Source organism: Callionymus lyra, chromosome 16 (assembly GCF_982586985.1).
Source record: "Callionymus lyra chromosome 16, fCalLyr1.hap1.1, whole genome shotgun sequence".
NCBI classification, from domain to species: Eukaryota; Metazoa; Chordata; class Actinopteri; order Syngnathiformes; family Callionymidae; genus Callionymus; species Callionymus lyra.
Window position 1 is genome coordinate 16,612,851 of NC_141833.1, and position 24,534 is coordinate 16,637,384.

The 24,534-nt window shown below is 41.1% G+C and overlaps 1 protein-coding gene across 8 annotated transcripts in view; it reads right to left on the reverse strand.

Annotated features, from left to right (window-relative positions):
- The window catches only part of LOC148063965 (rho GTPase-activating protein 12-like), a 47,504-nt gene that overhangs the window by 8,570 nt on the left and 14,400 nt on the right, over positions 1-24,534 (reverse strand). The window lies entirely within an intron of this gene.

Consider the following 24,534-nt stretch of genomic DNA (forward strand, 5'->3'; position numbering starts at 1 on the left):
ACTCGGCACTGGAGCTCCTGGACAGCCAGCCGGGCTGTGATGTAAGAAGCGTGTGCTTTGCTCTGACAACAAGAACGTTGAAGAACAAGGAAGGAAGTGGCTGGAAATATTCCCGGCCAGAGTTAAGAAGTGAAACTGAGGCGAAACACGCAGAGATGTGGAAACACACTCTAACCCCTGCTCGAGGTCTTCGACTACAACTAATGATGCATTTATTATTTTTTTAAATTTCACAAAAACACAGACTTAATTCTCTCAGACTCTTGACCAGGTTTAACATCCTTCACGCACCTCATGTTACGGTTCACACACACACAGGTACAGGAAGTGATGACAGATGTAGTATCGCCTGAAAATTCTTGTTCTATTTAAATATGTTCAATTGTATATTCATGTTAAAGTAAACAAACCAAGTAATAAACTATATGTATATTTAAAAATTTAGCCATTAGTGGTGTCAGAAAGCACTACTACTCTTAAACATCGTAATATATATATTTTTAACGAGATTCATCAATACTGTGTCGATATTTATGAAGTAAAGGAACTTTTTTTATTAGTTAATTTTATTATTTACAAGGAACTAGAAGATAATCATCTGCTAGAGGGACAATGAAATCCTGCAAGATCCTGGCAATGACTGAGGACGAGAGGATACGGTAGACTTCAGCAGCTTTTAAAGCTGATGGAGTATTTTGGCTTCAAAACAAACAAATGAAAGCAGTTACGACTTCATCAAGAGTCATGTGGTCTGTAAATTCGACAATACTTCAAATATATTGTTGTTCCTACAGTATCACATTATATCTCAATATATTGTATTGTTGCCCCTGTGTCTTGTGATATTGTTGATAGTATTGCCATATTCTTGCCAATAGCTTGACAAATCACTCTAATGCTGACACTAAATATATTTGACAAAAACCTCAAGTTACATCGTGACACAAAAACAGCTGACGCAGCAAAACCCGTGACAGCGAGTAAGAGGGAAATTGTGAGCAGATTCACATCCTGTTATGATCGTACGATACTCTGAATGAAACGGCTCGACAACATGTGTCACCGTGTCGCGAGCCGATGACGGGAAGGTGTCACCCTGCAGGTCACACGAGAGACGGATCATGACGCTCCGTCAATAATCCGCGTTAGCGACCGGCGTCCAACGCCGCGTGGTTAAAAATCGTGCCGGCGTTGCGGTCGGCGAGGCTACCGTCATGATTATTTCATGTCTTTTATACAAAGAGGACCATAAATAATGCTGCTGCCTCACGGCCGCCAACACTGATGATATCGGGATCGATGGAGATGAATAATTCAGCGGAGCAAAAAACGGCTGCAGGAATATCGTAGATATTTATTGGATGAGGAAGCAGGCCAGAGTGCTGGTCAATAAAACAAGCTCATAAAAAAACTGCCTTCTACGACTCGCGCGCCGTCCTAAGCCTTCTTTCACACAAATAATGGAGGGAGTTTGGCCTCGACCGGCGGACGCGTGATCGCAGCTACATTGATGAGGCGTGTGAGGAGAAACCACTGAGCTGCTCACCGCTCTGTCGTTTCAATGTCAATTTAATGCTGTCTCTTCAGACATGAACTCGATTGGTTCTAGAGGTGTTCTCATGTCAGGTGGACACTCGGTCCCTCAAACTAGCCCGGGGGTCTCGGCCCAGTTGAACATGTCCAGAACACAGAGAGAAAATAGATGTTGCAAAGAAAGGAAGGAAGCACAATGAAACAAAAACACTGCAGCCAGGTTTGTTTTTCGACGAAACTTAAAAACAATCCGTCACAGCAGCCGAGTCGTCAAGACGACCGTGTCACAATTTCCAAAGTTCAAAAAGGTATTCTCGGAACATGGAACAGCAGGGTCCACATCCTGTCGACGAGCGCGACTGAACAACGGCCTTCAGTTACCTCTGGAAAAGAACCACCGGCGAAGACGTCGACCTCTTCATGCATCGACACGGCACGGAAAGAACTCCTGAAACGAATCATGGCCATCGTTCTGGCGGCAGCTCTGAGGTTTTTCAAACTGCTCTCCTGCGCAGAGAGGACGTGTGATCTAGTGCGTCGCAGGAGGAAGTCCTGGCATTTGAGGGTTCACCACAACCACAACTCTATAGATCTCACTTCCTCACAGAAGAAGAACTGTGATGTGATTTGTCCAGATACTGAGTATTGTGTTATGTAAAAACACACAATGACTGAAGCAAGGCGTTAAAGTCTAGTGTGAGAACCAATCAAGATGTTTGTACCTCAATGTCTTTGCCGACGAGGCGTCCATGCGTCATCTTTTGAGCAAATAAACTTAAAAACTTTGACATCATTTTTAAAGATGGTTGATAAAGGGATAATGAAAGCATGATTCTAGTTCAGAATTACAATCAGGACCCATGAATAATGAGGCTTTTAAGATCTAAAATAGTGCAGAACGAGCCGTCACTCGCTCTTGTATTCAGTGTGTTGTGTAGGCGAGTTCCTGAATGCTGCTGCTGAGGAGGTAATAGCTCTCAACGATATTCAAAATTCTAAAAAAGTATCAAATGATATGGTTAAAATAAATGAATGGCAACAACAAATAAGCTGCTTGGCAGAGGTCTTAGGGGTTTAATTTATCATAATCTCACCACTTGGTGAGTCAGTCGCTCACAGCGCTAAACCTGAGAGTCACTGACGTTATAAACAACAACATCCAATCATCACGTGTCTAAACTGTGTTACTGACATCAAATAACCCAGTTTGGAGCAAGTATCTCAGTGGGCCAGCAGGTGGCAGCAGAACGCACCGGGACCGGGCAAGACTAACACGGTTGCTACAGAAGAAAGGCGAGGCTAGCACCAATTAAGGTCCGGAGTTTTACAAGACAACTTCAGTCAGGATCTGAAGACGAACGGACCCGCGTCACCTTCGACGCCGACCCATGACACTTTGACCTTTTCGTCTCAAACAAAGTCCAGCCAGGTTCTTAAATATGCATTGTTAGCGGCTGAAGTTCAGCCCAGATATGGAGACATCTCGCACGCCCTCGTTAGATCTTCTCTAATTGGTTCAAAAGGCCACTGAAGGGCACTGACGACATGCTAATTAACCTTCAAGGGTTCTTGAGCGGCGCCGCTGCCAGACGACGGCGCTCCCGGTGTAACCCGGCGCTCGGCCCGGCAGGTCGGGTTTTCGCAGATGCACGGGGGAGTCCCGCGGGTCTATTAGAGCGGCAATCCAGTTCTGAGCAGCTGGTGTCAGACATCTGGTGTCGGCAGTACGACCGCCTCGTCATCACGAGGTCCGGACCCTGACGAGTGAGACCATCAAGATGTCGACCCAGTCCGGCGACAGGAGGAAGACGAGTGCTTCACAACGGATGTGTTGGTCAACTTGTTCTCACCCAGTTCATGGAGGTGCAGTGGTTAAGAACCACAACAAGGTTCATAGGTTTGTTCCCAGCTTGAGGAACTATCGTTTCTCATACAGACTTTCTTGGGGAACTCTGGTTTCCTCCCACAGTCCAAACAGTGATTTGGGGTCTGTATTGGCAAGTTGTTTTGAAACCTAAAATATGTCCAAATATCAGCTTTAATAGCTGCTGGAGTCGACTGTGTCCTCTCGTCCTCAGTCATCACCAGGATGTCGCGTGATTTCCTTGTTCCTATATCAACAGAGGAGCTAGTTTGTTGTAAATACAAATAAAAAATATTTCATATTACACATTATATTACTTTATACAGATATACGTTTACGAACTATGATTAAAAAAAAGGCCAAAAATAAAAACTTGTTATTTTTTCCTGTTTTAAATATGGACACATTGATGCTAAATATCCATGCTGTATCGTAAAAATCTATATATTATGATATTGAAGTGTATCGGTGGACTGTATCCTCTTGTCCTCAGTCAGCCCCCAGATTCAGTAGCGGAGGACGTAATGGCGGTCTAGCGGTCACAATTTGCAACACAAAATAAACCAAACTATTTTTGCGCATGTTAGTTGGAAAAACAAACCTGAATCATTTAATATATATATATATATATATATATATATATATTCCAGCGCATCGATAATGTCCTACACCTCTACTCAGTACCGACTACAGTACAGCAACAGTCAATCACACGGATAATTTCACACGCACAACATGTGCTTTCAGCTGCAAACAGGAGGTTCTGAGATCCAACACAGAAACACTCTCGTCCTCTCAAACGGCCGCACATTAACACCCTTTATTTTCGATGTCGTACCGAGTTAATGAGTTTGGATGGCAAAAGCTGCCAATCCTAAATAAGCGAGCCGCTATCTGGAGCGCCGGCAGCTCTGAGGGGAATCACAGTCGGCGAGAGAAGCTTCTCTGGGAGATAAAGAGCAGCTTTGCCTGCAGGACTCTGGAGTCAGAAGAACGGAGCTCCAGGAAGTGAATCAATCAGAGTCCGCGCTGAACTGGCTCTGAACTTCCTCCAAAAACTCATGTCACTTCCAACACTGACTTTGTTGCTACTTTTTGTTTGTAAGTTAGAAAGTTTTTTTTTTCTCACATAAAAAGAAGTTCTAGAAATCACTACATAGTTCACCGGCACAGAGGATGTGTCCGAGTACCACCAGGATTTTGTAATACTTCTTATGTTTATTAAGGGTTTTTTAGGTTTATATCTTGGAAAAAATATCCACCTGTCACTTTTCTTCCTCTACAGCAGACATGGGCAAATCTTTAGAGTATATATTAATCCCTCAAAACATTTTAATGTTAATTAAGTTAGTTGAAGAAATGTTTTGAAAAAAACTCATATAGACAAGAATAAAATTGCAGCTTATTTAGCTTAATAAAAGTCACGGCCTAACGACGAATGTCCTTTTTTTTCCTTTTTTTTTTTGCTTGACGGCCCCTAACAACATTCACATGATTTAATGTGGCCCTTGAAGAATTGTAATTGCCCACCCCTTATCTACCGTCTTGTATTGTTGTCGTTTATTGTGGGAGGTATTCATTCTGACTTTTTTTTTTTTGTATAATACATGTTACTGTGTTGTCATGCTTTTTTAAAATTTGAAGTCATCCAAGATTTAATTTGTTATAACCTTTTCAATTGTAATTATTTTAAACAAAATGAATTCATTGCTTTTCCTGAAACACAGACACGCCTGTCGCTCTGGTCCGAGTCTCTGATGACTTAGCTGATCGATAACTGTCAAATCAATTTTAGGATTTTTAAAATGTGCTGTCGTGAAAAGAGACTGACTTTAATTTAGTGCCCTTTTTAGGGCGACTATTGATTCTGGTCTCTGTGAAATGGTTGAGAAGCCTTGATCAATGGTGGACTCTGACCTCATCAATACAATTGAATAGAGAGCTCCCTATAGACGAGGTGACTCGGTCGGTCTGAAACACATGAACCAGCACTGACCCACTGCCAGATCCCTGCTCTTATTCTGATCATCCTCCACGTGACACCACTTGTGGACGACAACATCTAAGATTTTCACCTCACATCAGACATTAAAAAGTCCAGAAGGAGGCAGTGAGACCACGATCCTGCTCTGTTGATCCTCCACGAGGAAGAACCAGCTGCACTACATACCGCACAGACGTCGCTCCTGTGAACCCAAAACACACATGTCGAAGGACAGCGATGCCAAATATGTGGGCCTGACGGTCCTGCACATGTTGACTCAAGTACACCTCACTTCCTGCTCAAGTCATTCCAGAGAAGATCATCACAAACTCCAGGGACACTCTTACGACAGTCAGCTGACGCTGGTTTCTGAAGGAGGAATCACACCAGTGACCACGAGTCTGAGTCACCAAAACCATTATTCAGTCGCCAAATATGTGCAGCAGCTGCGCAGCTCTGCTGGAACCACCAGGTGTTTCCTAACAACACAGCAACACGAGTGACACACTCTGTCCTGACACACTGTTTTCAGGACACAAGACCCGTTTTTCAAGTGATGGCACACATGATGTCACTCTGCAAAACTTTCCAAGCATTACTTAGGTATTGGTCGAGTTTTTTTTATTTTTACTTTGACGAACCAATACTTCGGCATTGAATCATTACCAGAACGATACCTTTAGTACCGAATACATGTGTTCTTAGCTGAACCGATGGGTATGTGTGCGCTGTGAAAAAAGTAAAGGTTTTTTTTTCACCATGGTAGCAAAATAATAAAGTATGGGGGGAAAAAAATGGATGGTATTGGTGGCAAGTACTGACATTTTGGTACCGTGACAACCCTAAATTCAATCTACTTGCAACATATCTTTTTTTTAAGTTATTAAACATTATTGCTTTTGTTATTAAATAGTACAGTTAGTTTAACTTTAGGAGAGTGTTTTGGCAAAAATCTGGCGAGACGATGCTGGCAACAATCCAATATATAGTGATACTGTAGTAACAAGGATATATGTCCATGAGAAGTTTCAGTCTGGCTTCCGTAAACATCATTCTACGGAGACAGCTTTACTGAAAGTGTCCAGTGACATCATGATGTCGGCTGACTCTGGTAAATTCACTGTTCTGGTTCTCTTGGATCTGTCGTCAGCCTTTGACACAGTTGATCACCAGATCCTGCTGAGAAGACTAAGGGATGAAGTGGGACTGTCTGGGTCTGTGTTAGAATGGTTCTCATCTTACCTTTCTGGGCGCAGTTTTAGTGTATCTGCCAATCAAATGAGGTCTGAATCGGCAGATCTGTTGTGTGGAGTCCCTCAAGGTTCTGTTCTGGGTCCTTTATTGTTTTTGCTGTACTTGATTCCCCTTGGTAAAATCATTCAGAGATTTCCAGATGTTTCTTATCACATTTTTGCTGATGACATCCAGCTCTACTGCTCTTTTGACCCAACTGAGCCCCAAAGGCTGAACAGCTTAGTCAATTGTTTGCTAGAAATCAAACAATGGCTGAGTGAAAACACTTTACAGCTTAATGTGGACAAAACTGAAACTCTGGTGATTGCTCCTGATGATAAGATTCCAGGGTTGAGTCAGTACTTGGGTGACTTAGGTCAGTCTGTCAAACTGAGCCTGAGAAACCTGGGTGTTGTATTTGATAAAGACATGTCTCTTGTTCAACACTGTAGAAAACTGACCAGAAACTGTTTCCTTCAACTGAGAAAAATCTCTAAACTTAGGAAAATGCTGTCACAACATGATCTGGAGCTTGTAATCCATGCGTTTGTTTCTTCTCGCCTGGACTATTGTAACAGTTTGTTTTCATGTCTTAACAAGAAGGATCTGTCTCGCCTGCAGTTGATTCAGAACTCTGCAGCGAGAATTCTGACCCGCTCTAGTAGAAGAACTCACATTTCTCCGGTCCTTAAAACTCTTCACTGGCTTCCAGTTTCTTTCAGGATCAACTTTAAAATTCTGGTTCTTACTTTCAGAGCTATTCATGGTCAGGCTCCTCCTTACATCACTGATCTGATCCAGCCTTACACCCCAGCTCGGTCTCTGAGGTCTGTGGATCAGAATCTACTTATGGTTCCACGCACACGGCTCAGGACCAGAGGAGAGAAATCTTTTCAGGCTGTTGCTCCTAAGCTTTGGAACAATCTTCCTCTCTCTTTGCGCTTGATGGAGTCTACTGACTCCTTTAAGAAACATCTTAAGACGTTTCTATTTGTTCAGGCTTTTCCTTGAATTTCTCGAACTCCTGTGTTGTTCTCGGTGTTGTCTTGATCTTTGAAGTATGTACTGTTTTGAGTATTGTTTTTGATTGTTAAAGCGCTTTGTGACCCTGGTCTCGAAAAGCGCTATATAAATATATATTACTTACTTACTTACTTAGTATTGTCGAGTACTTGACTCTGGTGTTGCAGAATTTACAGACCACATGACTCTTGACGAAGTCGTAACTGCTTTCATTTGTTTTCAAACCAAAATATGTCCAAACATCAGCTTTAAAAGCGGCTGGAGTCACTGTATCCTCTCGTCCTCAGTCATTGCCAGGATCTTACAGGAATTCATCCTGAACATAATGACTGCTGCCATCTAGAACTCGAAGCAGTATTGTGAGAAAAACACATTGTGTTGTTCAAGTGCATCAATGAGAGCTAATTGTCTTTTTCTGTGGTTAAACGTTTAAGCAAAGAAACAACAAAACTCCACAAGCCGACAAAAGTGAATCAAACCATTATTTGGGATGAAAGCTTTTCCAATAAAAGGAGAAACACAATAGTTCTTGGTTCGCATCTGTATCGTCTCCAACATCAGAGGTGAGTCAGAAGCACATATAGAGACAACAGCTCTTCAGACATGTGACTCAATCACCTGATCTCCTCAATACAACCCTTCAACATCAAGGCTCCTTCATCAAAGTTAACCTCCTGAGTCACTTGATAATCTTGTTGTGTAATCTCCCGCTGCATCACGCTGTCGTTGCGTAACCGCTCGGAAAAGACGTTTGACAGAGACGCGAAGTGTTTAGTGTCGCTGCACAAGAGGAAATGAACCTCGGCTAGATTTACTGGAGGTGTTGGAGCTTCTACTGACTCCTCCCCCTTCTCTTGGGATTAATGGACCCCCCGCCCCCCGCACCGGGTCAAAGCGGGGTCTCACTGTCACGACCAAACAAACATCTTCTAGTGAAGAGATTTAAAAAAACTGAAAACAGATTTGTGTTTAATCAACTGATCAAAGCGACATCAGATCATGGACGTCGTTCTCACAGCAGAGTCAACAGCTTTGTCCGGATGATTAATCCTCCGAGTCCATCTACCTCCGGCTGAAGAGGCTAATTCTCGGAGGGTCTGATGGCCGGATTATGTAAGAAGGTGGACATGTGTGGCCGGAGCTTAAATCACAGGAGGATTCGCAGAAAAGTCTGCTTCGGTACCTGAGCAACACAATCGAGTTGAACAATTGAACTGAACTTTCATCCGAGGCACAAGTGACCTGGAAGTTGATGTAGATGTATTTATTTATTTTTATTGTGAAGTCTCATTCTTCATGGATGAATTCATTTCAACCCCAGATGAGATCTATTTGAGACGTACATTTATTTTCACAACATTCAAAGCTTTCCTGTCATAGAAAAAAGCATCAATCTATTTTGTTATTTTGTTGTATATTTCAGACTACACAACTTTCCCTACTAAAGATTTCTTATCTTATCATAAATTAAAAGATAGAAACCGTTACAGGGTGGTGAATTAAATCTTACCGCAGCTAGCACTGTTAGCCGCTAGCTAAGTTAGCAAGTATAGCATTCGATTGAAAACGTCCATTGCTTCATATTTTGGTTGAAAAATAGAAACTTAATTGTAAATCTTCCCATCATGTGCTAAAGGTTGGCGAGTTGACTACTAGTTTAAGCACTAAAATGAAGTTTGCTCTGCTTCATATTATGCAGCATGTCCAAGAACAACACATTTCGTCACCACAGACACACAAAAGCCGAGTTAATTTAGTGATTTGATGGTATTCTGTTTAAGAATTTTCTCATGGAGTTGAACCAGCAGTCGTGAAAAGTCACACAAGTTAATGAGGATACATGAATCCATATGGATTTACACAACAATCATCTCAAACTAATCTTTGGTTTAAAGTTTTAAATTCTGCAATTTACAAAGAACCAAAAAAAACAAAAACAATTCTGTCTTAAACAACCTTGACAGAGTTAATAAAGTAATTAACCAAGACAAGAATTCCATTCCATCTTCTAATCCCTCTTTATTCAAAAACAAAAACTACTTGACACGTCCAGTGTTGCAACAAGTGTCCAGTCTACACACAAAAGCCGAGAAATAACTACACAACTCTTGCTTCACTACAAAGAAAAGTTCTTTCACTGGAAGTGTCTTGAGTGACTTTCTACCACGAGGACTCAATTGTCCCTCGTTGGACTGACACCTCGCGACGAGAATGAAGTGCACAACTTCACAGGCGACGACGGGAGACACGACAATGTCTGGATAACCGCTGACAGATGTTTACATATCCAGGCGTTTAATCTCAATCCAACAGCACGGAGCCGGTAAAGCCGAGGGGATCAAGATATGTAAGGGAGATTAGGGGAATCTTTAAATCTGTATTATCTGCGACTCCTCACTTTGAGGAGGACGCGGGACGATGCGAGAGACGTGCCTCGGTCGGACGACAGAAGCTCAGCGTCGACAAACACATTCTGACTGACGACAGAATTATCTGGAGTCTGAAGGAGCTTCGGTTATCTGGGGGTGTCATGTTGACCAGAAAACATACAGGCTTATCGCCGTCACGACAAAACATGTCGAGGTACCTTCAGAACTCATGACCTTCTGACATCACAAACGCCTTCCTGCTTTTGTCCTTCAGCCCTTTTATCCACTTCAATACAAATTAGTAACAATACAAGCCTTTTACACATTAAAAATAGCTTTTGTTTCAGAAAGAAAAACAGACGCAAGGACATGAAGAAAGAAGAAGGTTAAGGAGGGAGGAGAAAAGTAAGTAAGTAAAGGGTATTTGTCAAGCGCCTTTCTAGACCAGGGCACAAAGCACTTTAACAAACAAAAATAACACACAGTTAAAATATATACTTAAAAGATCAAGATAAAACTAATAACACTACAGTAGTTCCAGAAAAACAAGGAAAAGCACAAATAAAAGTGTCTTAAGATGTTTCTTGAAGGAGTCAGTAGATCATCAAACACAGAGATGGTTCCAAAGCTTAGGAGCAACAGCCTGGAAGGATTTCTCTCCTCTGGTCCTGAACCGTGTTCAGGAACCATCAGTAGATTCTGATCCACAGACCTCAGAGCCCGAGCTGGGCTGTAAGGCTGGATCAGAGCACAGATGGAAGGTCTGACCATGAATAGATCTGAAAGTAAGAACCAGAATTTTAAAATGGATCTTCAAAGAAACTGGCAAAGTTTTAAGGATCGGAGAAATGTGAGTTCTTCTACTAGAGCGGGTCAGAATTCTCGCTGCAGAGTTTTGTATTGTATTTGTATAACTGCAGGTACAAAAGGAAGATGGAAAAAAAAAAGTAAAAGGAATAAGGAAAGCATGAGGATAATAAAGAAATAAGTGGACGAAGGAAAGGGAGAACAAGAGGAGGATAAATAAGATAATGAGTAGGAGGAAGTGAAGGAAGATGAAGAACAGGAGGAGGGAAAAGGTAGAAAGGGACAATAAAAAGCCAGAAAAGGAATAAGAAGGAGGAAAATACAGAATAACAGGAGAAAAACTGATAAAACTGAAAAAAGAATAAGCAGAAGGAAAAAGGAGGATGAGGAAGAAATAGATGAAAGTGAAGAGAGAGAGAAAAAACAGGAAAAGTAGCAAGAAGGAGAAAAATAAGGAAAATGAAGAGGGAGAGAAAATGAAGAAGCAGGGGAAATAAGGTGAGTGGGGGGGAAGAAAGTGGTGAACAAATGAAGATAAAGAACAGGTAGAAGTAGAAGAAGAAAGTGAGGAGGAATATAAAGCAGATACGGGAGTAAGTAATAAGTATGAGGATGAAGAAGAAGAGCAGTGGAAGGAATAAGATTAATTACTAGTTATAACTACGATGATGGAGTCATGAGGGCCAGAGATTTCAGCGACAGGCGACAGAAAGTGAATCAGTCGTCGTCTGGTTAGCATGAAGCGGAGAAATCCAGCAGAGACGAGCCCAGCAGGAGGCCTCATGATCCGAGGTTCTACCTCATAAACCAGAGTCCTTCAGGGCCATCATGTCTGAGCAGGTCGTCCACGCTCGCGAGTCCACGACTCCGTTAACAGAGTTCGGCGTGACGCGCCCGTGACGCGGCGCTTTGCCAGTTTCAGTGACAGAGATAAAAGCGACCACCATGGGGCGCCGTGATTATCAGACGAGATTCCATAAATATGGAGCGGCGGCGCTCGCTGGAGGCCAGATGCTAAGAAACACAGTTTGTCAAGAAAACGCCTTCAGAAGCGACGTCCAGCTGTGCCGCTGCTCCATTAGAAGAAAACATCCTCCCCGCGAGTAAACTGCTGTTTACTGAGCTCTCATGGCAGTGTTGACGGAGAAGAAAGGATGAGGAAGACGCCGACAACACAGCGTTTCTTATCAATCACTCCTCAAACCAAACTGCACGATGTCAACGACACACGTCTGAGTCGTGTGTTTTCATTCTTGGAGCTTCAATCCATCTTTATTATCTGTGTTTGTGCTTCGCTTGCATCAAATTCCTTCAACATCAGTTTGAACCACGGGCGTGTATTGGCAAGAATCTGGCGATAACAACCATGAAATATGTTGCGATATATCGTGATACTGCAGGATATATGTGTAGTATTGTCAAGTACTTGACTCTGGTGTTGTAGAATCTACAGACCACATGACTCTTGACGAAGTCGTAACTGCTTTTGAAACCAAAATATGTCCACACATCAGCCTTAAAAGCTGCAGGAGTCAACTGTATCCTCTTGTCCTCAGTCATCGCTTTAGGATTTCATCCTTCCTTTAGCTCTAGAGGGTGTACCGACTGCTGTTATCTGAATATGGCCATGTAAATTGTAAAAATAAACACTTAACACAGCTAAATTAACAGGGTTTTAAAGCAGTTAAATAATAAAAAAAATAATAAATGTGCTGTTAATACAGTATTTTGAAAAAAGATGTCAATATATCGCCGTATCGATATTTTCTAAAACCCTTTCTATCTGGTATCTTTATAGGTCACTAAAGGTGTGAGAAAATATCGACACACATTTGTTTTAAAGATACTGCATCCATTTCATTTTTATTATAGTCAATTTATGGTTTTAATTGTATGTTCTACCCATGTTGCGTAGGTTTACTCCGGGTATCCGTTTTCCTCCCACAGTCCAAAAACATACAGAGGTTGATTGAGAACTTTGTGACATTGTCCGTAGGTATGTGTGTGTGTGTGTGTGTGTGTGTGTGTGTGTGTGTGTGTGTGTGTGTGTGTGTGTGTGTGTGTGTGTGTGTGTGTGTGTGTGTGTGTGTGTGTGGTTGTCCGTCTTTGTGTTCCCTGCGACAGACTGGCGTCCTGTCCAGGGTGTCCCCTGCCTCTTGCCCTATGATACTGGGATAGGCTCCAGTCTTCCCGCGACCCCGGTAGACAATGAATTAATTAATTAATGTATAAAATAAACAAATTTGCCGTTTTCCATTTTCAATTAACAAGGAAATATTCACGGTGTTTATTCATTTTTGTGCTGCAATAAAACTTACGGCCGCGATTCGTTTCACGATACAAGGGGAGGCAGCTCCCCTTGTATCGTGAATCGCATCAGACCAGACTCTTGTGAATACACACCCCATAGGTCACAATATCAGAACGATCATTAATTCACTTTGACGACGATGGACTGTAGTGTATTCATCACCATGTCCGTAGTAATGCTGGACACAACCTGGAGTTCAGGTCTGAACTAGAAGCTTCAAAACAAACTATAACCCTCAGTCTCATTAAAAATATTCCAAACATTTTCCCAGACTCCGGCTCCTTCCGTGACTTTTCCAGTTTTCCAAGAGCACTCGATCACTGCACTGTGTGCTGAGCCGCATTTACTTAGCAAGATGATTTATTTGAGTGTCTGAGGAGTTATGTTGAATAAGATATTCTGCATCAATTATGACGAAAAGGGACAAAGAAAAGTGTCAGACATGCATAAATGAATTCAAGTTGGCAACAGCAGTTGAGTTTAGAGCCTGAAAATGAATCTCCATTATTCTGCCTTAAAGGATTCGAAACACTTGTAATGACCGTAATGTCTGGAGGGTTTATCCCAATTTAAAGCAGAGAACCAGACGTTTACACTCACATGTCATGTCAGTGAGAGCTAGAACTTCTTTAGGACGCCCTGAACATAGACCAGGTGCACCTGAGTCAAGAGCTTCTTCTCAGTACAATCACTCCTCAATGGACGATGAGAATAAACTATGGTTTCTACGGGAAGGAAAATGTAAAAATCAACTGCTTTACTTTTGCTGAGTTTACTGAGAGGGGGTGAGACCACAGATTTAACAATTAATAAAAACACAAAAATGACATTTTAAATTTTGCAGATAAATGACCTTCAAATGCTCATGATTAAATCAGGAACTTTGGACACGTCAGACCTTCAAACCGGACAATGTTTTAGGAGCGTTTCTTCTCTGGAAACACTCGGCCAGATCTGCGCAGACTTGTCGGTGCACAAGAGTAAGAATGCGGTCGGGAGGGAACGAGTTTACTCCTCGCGTCTGACGTCTGCACGCCCCGACAGCTCCCATCCAGCAGGGGGACGGACGGAGGGAGCACCTGAGGAATGAGGAAGCTGGAGAAGGTGCGGCAGCAGCAGTGGGTCAGAAAGACTTGTCCAGGAAAAAAACAAACGACTCTCGCGCCTGAAGATATTCAATATCACGCAGTTATGAAAACTAAACTCATCTTTCTGAAGAGATTGGCTTCTTTCTTTCCATGATACTCACTAACATGTCTTTTTTGCATTTAAAAATAAAAAAAGCGGAAAAGTATGAATTAAAAAAAAAAAAATTATAACTATTATTTAATTGTATTTTACACAACTTTTCGTCTTTTTTATAGCTAACAATTAGATTATATGTACGTGTGTGTATTTTATATCACTTACATATCTTTGAGTCGAAGTAAATACACAATAAAAGTGCAGAACAAAAACCCTTTAGCCATATTTAGAGATTAGAAATGCGGGATCATTATTGTATCTTAACCTTTAGACATGTGTGAAGGGATTTGCAAATATATTCTTGCATCTGTTTCATGATCTGCAAATGTGTAAACCCGATTCATAAATGTGTAATCAAGAATAAGTCTGTACATCTCAATACATTTACAAATCCTTTTTAAGGTTCACGGTACAGTCACACAAATATGTTCGCAAACAATTTCACTCAGTTCAAAAGTTTTGCAGTAATAGCCCCATATAATAGTAAAGAATACTAGAAATAAAGGCCCACGTAAATCAGTCAAGGGGCAGCATGTGGCCCCCGGGTCACCCTTTGCCAGATAAGATTCAAACATGTATAAAAAGGCTGAAAATTATACTTTGTATTAACAAAAGTTAATTTACCTTTAGACAGGTTTAATCGTATCTATTTATTTGTACTATAGATCATTAGAAAACTTCCATAAATATAATAAAATGAGATTAATGATGTTAAGTACTCAAATATAAAAGTATAATGAAGTATAATATAATAAACAAATGTTGTTTTAGGCTGATACGATGATTAATAAGTCAAATTCCAAATCAATGATTATTCAATATCACTGATCTGTTCTCTTTCTTCCGAGCCAACATCCATAGAAACTGGATCTCGGTTCAGCCTGTGGCTTCTTTCCAGACCAGTTCTAGCACATGACTGCACTTTCGGTGGAGCCGAGGATCATGGGAAAAACATCACGCAGCAGGTGACAGAGCGACTTTTGTCCGCGGCACCGGAGCTGCAGTCACGGTTGAACCAGTCGTTCTGGTCCCGGCGAACAATAGAGAGTCTTTGAAGAGACAGAGCGAGGTGATGCAAAGTTTGCTGTAGAAAAATGGAATCGTCTCGATGATGAAATGCATCGACATGTGTTTGTGTTTTGTGATCATTTTATTTGGACATCGCGAGGCCCGACAGTCCAGTCGTGACCGGCCGTCTTCAGTCGCGGCGGCGCTGACAGCAGCGCCATTGATTTCCAATGAGATTTATTTACACTTGCATCGACCTCGGTGATTGAAACAACGCCGCGGACGCTCATTCATTTCGGAGAGAGCGCAGATTCACTGACCCACTGACAACAAACCTCCGGCTGCTGACGTTTGTAAGAACGTCCTCGTCTGACCTTTGAACCGATGATCGTCTCTCGGAACCTCCGAGTAGAGTCGGTTTCCAACACTGCATTTTTAAAGCATTAAAGTCTTTGAATTGGAAAAGCCATTTCATTTTATAGCACTTTCTTGCAGTCAGTTTTTTTTCTGCAATTCATGAATACTGTCAGTGTCAAAAACTTTATTCAGTATAAATAATGAATTATAAAAAAGATTGCATATCCTTGGTTACTAAGATTTTTACAGTGACTTTCTTACGCTGAATTAATATGGTATCGTTTTATTTTACATTCAATTTTTGTCAAAAATATTTCATATTTTAATGCATTAAAAAAATGGACGGCAAGTTCTTGGAATGTAATATTTTTTTTTAAGTCGAAGTTGGATTTTGAAAGTGTAAATATGTGTTTTTTTCTAATTCTGATTCAAAGTACGACGGTACACAAACTTCCTTCAACTCAGCCAATCAATCGCTCGCCAATGTCTTATGGTGACTGAGGACGAGAGGATACAGCCGACTCTAGCAGCTTTTCAAGCTGATGTTTGGACACATTTTGTTTTTCAGTTCCATTTATTTAAAACAAAATTGAGTGACACATTCACAGAATGTCACTAAAAGTTAGTGTGTCCAGAACAAAAACTATTCAAGTGAATTACAACGTATCATGAGCTGAATATGTTGTATCGAATCATGACATTAGTTTATCACTACAAGAGTGTGAGGCCTCAACATGTGTTTGAATAGTAGTTAAAGTAGTAGTTAAAAATTAAACTAAATTTCATAGAATACATTTATATCTGGGGGGATTACAGGACAAAACCTTTGTGATAACCCGAGGGATGACGGTACTTTCTAATCTGCCCCAGCATGTAAAAAAACTAACATGTTAATAACACAGAGGGGAATAATAGATAAAAATACCGAAGCCAAATACATTTTCTGGAACGAACTCCAGGCTAAAAAGATAAGATTATCACTGAGATATCTCATACCTCAGCCAAGGAGACCTTCTCCAGGACTTCTATAGTACTTAAATGTCCATTAATATCTTTAAAGAACGTTGACCAGTAAGAACATCTTTAAAAATGTATGTTAATCAGATCAGTCGTTCATGGACGAGGTTCAAAAGTTGTGAAACCACGAGTTCTTAAGCCCGAGAGTGAAGTGCAGCCATCACGCCTTTATTTACCCTGCACCGCCGCCACAGCGACGCCCATCACTGACTAACCGCTCCTATGATGGTTAACCTCAGCGAGACAGACGTGGACGGCTGAGGATAGAAGCGCGTCATGATTCATTGGAAATGGTTTGGTCGTGACTGGATGAACCCACTCGGTGATTCTGGGACTGAAATAGTTTTTCAAGTCAGGCTTCTTGAGTTGCACTTTTAACATCCTGCTGCTTTAATCGCCCGACGTTCTCGGTGTTCCTCTAGGACTTAACCGAGCTTTAACTAGTTAAAAGTAACCCTTCATCTTAAAATAGAACAGGTTAACAATGACCGCACAGAGCTTGTGGCTATAACAGATTTAAACCAATTTGCAGCTTTTCTTTGGACCACTGACGTCGAGACTAGACAACGGTCTTTATTAAAGGAACACGTTAAGTAATACATACACTAAAACTATGAAGCTTCAGAACTTTCTTCATTTTATCTGTAACAAAAAATACTTTGTACACTTGTAAAAAGGTAGGTGTGTTTAATGGCAAGAATCTGGAGATACGATACGTGTCACCATACAAGGCCAACGATAGGATATAAAGTGATACTGTAGTAACAAGGATATATGTGTAGTATTGTCGGGTACATGACTCTGGTGTTGCAGAATTTACAGACCACATGACTCTTGACGAAGTCGTAACTGCTTTCATTTGTTTTGAAACCAAAAATATGTCGAAACACCAGCTTTAAAAGCTGCTGGAGTCGATCGTATCCTCTCGTCCTCAGTCATCGACGTAATCTTGCATTCTTTAATTTGGCGCGGAGGACTTAATCACTGCTGCCATCTAGCATTCCTAAGTTTAATTGTGACACTAACATTTGTGAATATTAAATTGTAAAACAAAGTGTATATTTTGTTCATATTTTTCACACCTTAGTACTGTAGGCGGGATCCATGGGGCGAAATTTGTGACACTATTTAGAGGGGCGCACGGTGGCGCAGTGGTAAGCCTCACAGCAAGAAGGTTGCTGGTTCAATTCCAACCTTTCTGTGTGGAGTTTGTATGTTCTCCCTGTGTTGCGTGGGTTTACTGCCACGGTCCAAAAACATACAAACGTTAATTGAAAACTTTAGGAAATTGTCCATAGATATGAGTGTGTGTGTGTGTGTGTGAATGATTGTCTTTGTGTGTGCGCTGCGACAGACTGGCATCCTGTCCAGGGTGTCCCTTGCCTCTCGCCCTATGACTCTGGGATAGGTTCCAGTCTCCCTGCGAACCCGACCCCGGGATAAAGCGGTTGTCAATGAATAAATGAAACACTATTTTCTGCATTTTGAGTGCCAAATTTTGTGGAATAAAGGCAGAAAATAAAGAAAATTCCTCTAATTCACACCGTAGGGGATCAAAATCACACCGTAGGTGGGCCCCTTTGCTGAATGGCGCTGGCAAGAACTCTTGGTATTGTTAAAAAATCCTGATATTTAAGTCTATCAATATTTTCTCACACCCAAAAAGTACCACATCTATCGTTAGCTCACCTAAAAACATCTTGTGAAGTTCACGGTGATGCGAGCGCAGCTGTCGAGGACGAACAGCTAACGCTAAAGGTAAAAAGAAACGAGACGATACCGGTCAGCAGAACGGCTACAAGGACACACCTGTGTCAGGTGCTGATTCAGAGCCGAACAGAACGAACAAGTGAAGGTCGGACGGATGGAATTCAAGTCCTGCAGAAAACTAGCCGACAGCGAGGCCCCTTATGAACTAACAAAGTTATGGAGACACAGTTTCCAATAAGCAGAGCAAACCTTGACCCTAGAGGTGAACTTGAGGTGCACATGTGTGGGACGCTGCCAGGTCCTCTGCCCCCTAAGATGGTCCCACAGCAGCTGCGCAACACAACGTCACGTCTGCTGCTGCTTACGTAATGAACGGCTGAGCTTCTTCCCCCATCATCCCCCAAACTCTGCAGGGAAAAGTACCAGAGAGTCGCCGGTCGATGCCATCGAACAGTTGAGTCACATAAAGTGCTTTAAAAGCATGAGCAGAAGTTGTGGCGCGAGAGAGAGACTCGAACCTCTGGTGGACCAAGTTCAGACCCCTGAGGCGCTGACTCTGCACAAACGGGTAGAAAAGCGCTCCTACCGTCTCGCCCTCCTCCGGGTACATGCTGTCCTGGGTCCAGGAGGTTTGCTGCTGCGAGGAGTCACCGTCTGACTGACATGTCGCCAGATGAGATCTCTCCCGGGGATGTCGGTGACTTACATAAAAGGAGAGGACGGAGAGAGGGAGCGAGGGAGCGAGAGGGAGGAGGGGATGGAGGCTGGATCTGCCGTCCTGTGACGGCCGAGCCCGGGCTGACATAATGACGGACACGGATGTTCCCGCAACAATTGGAGCGCCCGGAGGGATTAGAGGCGCTCGGTAAAGTGGACTGTTTTCGCCGTGAAGCAGGCGGAACACGCGCTCGTCCACATGCTGCGTAATGACGGGATTATCTTCAATCTGGCTCGTGAACGCTGCTGCACAGCTGCTAATTTGACACAATCGATTTCATCTTCACATCTCCTCTGATGAAAACTTTTGATAAGAAAAAGTCGTCGCTGACACTAAAGTCGTCGTCTAAATGCATGAAGAAAGTTTAAACTCACACTGAAATTTCCGGCGTCACCATGACTGCAAATTATTTTAATATATTAGTGACATCAGAATATTGAACGGTTGAATTTAACATTTCAAATGTTGAAATTTTGACCGTTTTACTGAAATTATTTTTTTATTAAAACATTTAATTGTCGTTTTCTTTAATAATTAAATTCTATGGGGTTGAGTTTATTATTTATTGAATAATTGAATTGTCCGTCATTGGTATATTAAAATGATATATATGACATTAACCTTATATATATATTTATTTTTATTTATTTTATTTTACCACATAGTTTGATGTTTTAATTCCAACAATACAAAAATATTTTTTCTAGATTATATATTTTTTTATCTCAGTCTTTTAAATTCAATATAAAAATGTTGGTATAAATGTTCCAGCAGACAAAACCAAAAGAGCTACATGATCGAACTTTCAACCAATCATGTGACGTTCAGACGATCACATGACAACGTAGAAGCAGTGGCGTCTCAACTCATGGCGGATTTTCAATTTGAAAATTACAACTAGTGGCTCAATTCGATGAGTCTGGTAAGATGGCACTATTTTTATATTGAATTTATATTGCTATGGTTAAAAAAATGTTAAACTAAAATAATATGTTTTTGAATTTTTTGAATAAGAACATCAAACTATGTGGAAAACATAGATTTTTAAAATGTAATAAAGGAAATAAAAAGAGACCTTAAATAAATATACTAATGATTGAATTCAATTACTAAATAAAGACAAATTTCAATAATTCAAAATAATTCAATGCTTTAAAAAAAAGCTCTGATGGCACCGACATACTTCCGCATCATAAACACGAACTCTCAGCGATAGACGTTTCTTGTTATTCGTAAAAACTTTATTTGCACGTTGGTTCGAACAAATGCCACGGCGGCGTTGACCTGATAAAGCGTTGACGCGACACGTCTCCACTCACGGCAGAACTTTTGACAGTTCAATTTCAAAAAAGCTTCTGAAGTGTGTGTGACGGCGGCGGCTCTCTTTATTTTCCCTCCGTAAACTCTCTCAGAGAGAAAAACAGCCGTCAACGTCATTGTCTGCGACGCGGTGACGGCCATTTTTTGAAAAGACAAAGTTTTTATTGTGACTGGACGTCCAAACATTTGAGCAGGAAACCTGAGGGAGGGAGATAACGAGAGCGTGTAAAAATAGTGGCTGCTTTACACGCCGTCAACACAGTCGTGCCTGGAAGCTGTTTTTTTTTTGGGAAAAGCATCCATTAGCGGCGGCGGTTTTCGGGGTTGAGGCGGAGGAGGAACAAGAGTTCTGTTGTGATCCGGAATAGATCTGCCAACGATAAACACACGGTTGTGGAGACGCTCCTTAGTCGGCAAATACACAATCGCTTTTCGTGCACAACCAGGTGTGACGGCGCACAAGACACACTCGCCGGCTTCACTTCCCGAAGCCGTGAGCTAATCAAACACGAGCGGCGAAGGAGGAAGTGCTGCTTGTAATCAATCACGGCGCCGACTCGCCGACGGTGTTCCAGCAGATTGCAGGTCGAGGGGAAGGAGGGAGGATAAATAGAGGAGAAGACAATGAGGTGGAGGCTCAGGTAAAGTGTGGAAGACGCGCTCGACTCGTGGGGTCCTAATGATGTCGGGGTAAAACATCATTTCATCTTTTTTTTTTTTCTTATTCATCACCAATTCATTTCTGAACATCACTTTTCAATCTAAGAACGTTATTGTCGTCCGTCCTTGCCGTGAGCGTTTCTTGTCCTTCAAAATAAAGTGAAGGAAAATTGAAAAAGAAACACCTTTTATGTCACATGAAAGTTCGTCCTTCGTTTATTTGCGTCTCACATTTAAATAGAATGTTTTATAAAACACTTTTTTGGTATTATTTCATGGAATAATTACTCTTTTCAATATCATTTTGTCCATCTTTTCATCATTCCTTCAGTATTGTATCACAAGACTTCCTGACGCATTATAAACTTCTTTTTTTTGCCCCTCACAACAGTCACCATTAGTGTGGCCCCTGAGGCCCATTTCTTAACTGTGAGTGTTTTAAGGGACTATCAAGGCAATAGAAAAAAAGGAAAAAAATATTTGAAAAATAAAAGAGAGAAAAATACATCTTCATGTATGTTTCCATTCTATTTTTCTTCTTTCACCTAAAAATGCGAGTACTGTAGGGGAGGCTGGGGGGGTTTAGATATAGAAAACGATACGATATTTCCCTGTCGTTTATTCCCGCACTTAAGTGCCGACATAATCAGAGAAAAATATCACTTATAAAGCTCAGTTTCCCGCGAAACTGTGCTTTATAAGTGATATCAGAGAGGAGCCGCCGGCGTGTCGCGATATCACCAAATCAATAATAAATCCACCTCCTTGTACACGCACACATAACTGTTTATAAATGACCTGATGCTAACAACTTAGCTCATTAGCATACGGTGAAGAAGGACAGGTTTAAACTTGTTTGGAAGTTCACAATCTTATAAGAAAACAACTGAGACGAGATGAAAAGTACTTAGAATATGTTGCTTTAGCAAAGAGGGTTGAAAGAGATGAGTGACATGATCACTAGTGTTTTAGTAGATCATAAGTTACTTATACTTCCGTGTATATACTGAGCTGCGCCAAGTCAGTGCACCATAGCAACCGAGCCTATCAAGCTGCGCCGCACAGTTCACAGACAGACGGTGACGTAAACGACAACCAGACATAGAAGTACAAATTGACAACTTTATATAACTTGACACTGATTGGTCAAAGCGCGCATTTAAGAAATGCTTGATTTATACAATAATAAATGATAAATTATCACACGTTTTTGATTTTCATATCGCACATACCAATTTTGCGATAGATATTTTTTTATATATCGTGCAGCCTTATCTTCATGCCATGACATTTTTTGACCAAGATAAAATAGGATACAAAATATGATAAAGCTATGGTTTTTTTTTTGTTTATGTATTTCTTCAATTTACTTCAAGTTTCTTTTGAAGATAAATAAATACTCGCAATCGACGACTAATTAAAAAAGAAAAAAAAGGTAAAAAAAAGAGTAAAACATTCCTAAAACACAAAAACTTTGGTAACACTTGAGAATTAGGGAAACATATTAACTATTAAGAAGAAACTTATTCATATGTGTATTAACAGAAGAATTTGTCACGATTGCGGATTTTGGGGAAAAAACAAGTATTAAAAGCATCATAATTACTGTATATATTCACAATTACAAAGACCTAATTACAAGTAATTATGTTGCTATTACCACTGGTATTTTTTTTACACTTTTTTTTCTTCAAAAGAGACAGTATTCATACTGAATTACTTCTTTGACGATAATCCAGTTTTCACCAACAATAGTTTTTAATAACTTTAATATAACGTTTATAATAAGTAATTAAGTTCTTATTATCCTGCAACTAAGTATAAGGGGATAGAGTCACAACAAAGAAGGTGTGAATTAGTTCTTTATTATGGATAATCAGTAGCTGATTTGCTGTTAATACACATGTGAAAAAGTCGATTATTTAAAGTTTAAAAATGTAGAATTGATAGTTAGCATAGCATTAAGATATTTCTATTTAATCCTATTTTAACCTCACAAGGGCCACATAACAGTCACCGGGTCTGTCGTTAAAGATTTTGGGACCCTTGAGTAAAGGAGCTTAACGCCGCTCTTTGTACAAGTTCGACTGGAGGTCAAGGTTCCACGGAGATGCTCGAGAGGAATCATAAGTCAGATCAGAAAAAGCTGCAATCACAGAAAACAATCAGCGTCCAGGGATGGTGTCTAAAGGCAGTGATATTGAATTTCCAGAGCACTGCACTATTTACCCTCGCAGGGCGAGAGCGGCGGGATCCGCCCGGAGAAGGAGCTGCAGAATGGATGGTGGCGGTGCAGCCAAGCAGCAAATTAAAATACACTGAGACCTCGACAGCCGTTATACTCGGAGGCTGCCGGGGAAACATCAGTCTCAGAGGAGCCAATGACCCATCAGACCCCGTCAGAGTCAAACCTGAGAGGAAGTTATGCGTCTGATTACGCCTCTAATGTCACATTATGGACCATCCAGAGGCCAGATGGATCCACAGGAGTTCATGTTTAAGCGAATATTTGATTTGGATGGAAAGTAATAGCCGCGATGATGAGTCGGCCTCCGAGCAGAACTCAAATATTAACTAGTTTCAGGGAGAGAGCGAAGGTTTTCTTCACCTCAACCTGAAGGTTGATAGAAACACAAACACTGCCTTTTAGAATAGACAGAAGCAATCAAAGCATCGCGACTCATGGGCGAGAGCCGAGTCGCTGATCCACAGAGTTTGCATTTACGACCCAGTTCTCTTTTCTTCACAAGGCCGGGCCTTGAAAACAACGAGTAAAAAAAGGTTGCGGCGGTTCCTGCGGTCGACAACCTTCCTGTGATTCTACTGACTCATGTACAGCGTTGGGTCACGAGCCGGGCTGAACCAGGACAAACGTCAATAACTCATTTAGCATTTGAGGTGTCGGTGGCTTCGATATACCCTCACATTACATATATTTCAGTGTAAAATAAACATTTTCAACACAAATCGAAGTTTAAGTGCCCATTTTTAAAATGTGTTTTCGTACTAGTTGAGAATATAGCTTTTAATTCTAAGTAGTAAATGACAAAATCCATGTCAAAGTCACATTTGGACACCCCTGGCCTAAACAAAAAATAACCAAAGGACGATAACAACAACATAAATGTCAACAAAGTCGATGATATCAGAAAAACAAAACATAAATGAATAAAGAAATAACTGGACGTTTTTCTCTGCCTTTAATTTTGTGTTTATCTGGAATTTTGGAACATTATTTTTGTTTAACTAACCTTTTATGTAGAGAACAAATTAAAAAAATAAAACACCAACCCCATGCTGTCATCTGGCAACGTTTTTTACAGCCAGATTTGTTTGGACCAATGGGCTGCTTTCTGGGCCAGAGAAGTTGGCAGA